General features: G+C 43.1%; 1 long non-coding RNA gene across 1 annotated transcript; it reads left to right on the plus strand.

Moving 5' to 3' along the window:
* The first annotated feature begins 668 nt into the window (after positions 1-668).
* LOC104856761 lies at positions 669-1,578 on the plus strand. Its single transcript, XR_778696.1, has 2 exons — positions 669-741; positions 1,373-1,578. It is a non-coding gene; the product is annotated as an uncharacterized LOC104856761 (long non-coding RNA).
* The last annotated feature ends 342 nt before the right edge of the window (positions 1,579-1,920 follow it).

Consider the following 1,920-nt stretch of genomic DNA (forward strand, 5'->3'; position numbering starts at 1 on the left):
TAGTCATAATTGGATTTTTTAAAGTAGCATCTAAAAGAAAGGAATTATACAAAGAAACCTAGAAGTGAGTGGAGACAGAGTTGTGATGTAAACATTATGGCCCCCAAGGATGAATGGAAGACTTTCTTTCCAGAGAAGCTCAGTGGTACTTTTTATTGTTGTTGTTCTGGGATTGAACCCAGGACCTTCACACCGAACTACATCCCCATTCCTTTTTAAATTTTGAGATTACATCTTGCTAAGTCCCTTTCAAATTTTGAGATTGCAATCTTGCTAAGTCCCTAAGTTGCCCAGGCTGGATTCAAGTTTGCGGTACACCCATTTCACCTTCCCGAAGTGCTGTGATTGTAGGCGTGTGTCACCACGTGTGTCACCACATTCAGCTGGTGGGAGAGGTTAATACACGGGAAGTGAGAGACAGTGGCTGCTATGTCACAGATTCCCACTAGAGGTGGCTGCTCTTGCTGTTTACTGGTTCCTTTCCTTCATACAGTTAATGGGTGCTGCCATACTGGGCTCTTCTTTTCTTCAAAGGCTGGGGATTTTGCTCTCTTACTTTCTGTTTGCTGCCACGGTGCCGGGATCCAGGCGCTGTGACATTGTCCCTTAGTGGAATGACAATAGAACTTTAAGTGTCACAGAGGCAGCCATGTTGCCTGTATGGAATCCAAGACTCTACTCTGTCCCCTTCCATCCCATCGCAGGGCAGGTTCATTGCTCTCCTTCTTCTAAGGGAGCTTTGTAAGTATGTCCAAAAGGAGTGTTAGATTCCTATACCTTAAAGGTATGTTTTTTTGTTGTTTGTTTGTTTTTCTGTTTTTTTTTTTTTTTTTTTTTTTTTTTTTGGTACCAGGGATTGAACTCGGGACCTTACGCTTGTTAGGCAGGAGGTGGAACCACTAAGCTAATGAGCTCATGTAAATGAACTAGGCTGACCCCAACTTTCACTTATATAAAGGACCAAAGGGAGTGTTACTTTGATAGGGAATCCCTGGCCTGTTGTAGAAACAGGCAAAACAATGTTTTTACCAGATCAGATTCTATGAAAAATGTGGTTATGATAGACAGCAAGGGTTTAACCAACCCTCAAACATCTCAGGTACCAGGGAAAACAGGTCTGTCCTTGGTTGATTCTGAAATGGAAAGGCTCAGAGATGAAAGACTTTGTGCTAAAGCCTTCCAAGGGTGGGGTGGGGGGCTCTTGTGTTTCAGGATTACTATTCATGCCTCAGGTCACAAAGATGCTATGATTCATAGTGCCATCAAATGCTGTTGTAGTTTGGTCATCAACTAGATGTTAGCGGTTTACAGAGAGTGGGAGTTCTGTATTTCGATTTCCAAATCTGTTTCCTCCCGTATCAATGTGTTTTAGTTTTAGTTCGCTGATACTCTGACCCCTAAAGCCCAGCTGACCCTGAGGGACTGCCTTTTCCATGGCTGGCAAATTTCGAGAGATAGTAGACAGTCTGCCTATGAACACTTGGAACAGCACTTTAAACCAAACAATTCAGAGCCCATGATCCCATCACCTCTTCTGCTGGGATGTCACACTCGGTGCCACTCTTCCCTTGCTCTAATCACTGGAGGACCAGGCACCATGCAGCCAAAGACTGGCCCTGTGCTCCGGAGCCCACTGGAGCTGATCCTAAACTCACCTACCCTGTCTCACCTGTTCCTTCTAGTGGAAACCATAATAATCCAGGGCTTCCCTCTGTGTTCCCATCTATGCTGTGAGCATAAGAAACTATCTCTTCAATGGCAGATCTCTCACAATGAACTATGCCTAAATAGTAATAAAATTCTATACTTTAAATCCGTCTCCTACAGCTGAATTAAGATAAGGTCTAGGAAGTCCTAAAGGGAGAAGAATGAATGTTGTTGTTTTTTTTTTTTTTTTTTTTTTTTTTTTTTTTTACGGGG

Source organism: Fukomys damarensis, unplaced genomic scaffold (genome assembly GCF_012274545.1).
Source record: "Fukomys damarensis isolate Sample0158 unplaced genomic scaffold, DMR_v1.0_HiC HiC_scaffold_21, whole genome shotgun sequence".
NCBI classification, from domain to species: domain Eukaryota; kingdom Metazoa; phylum Chordata; class Mammalia; order Rodentia; family Bathyergidae; genus Fukomys; species Fukomys damarensis.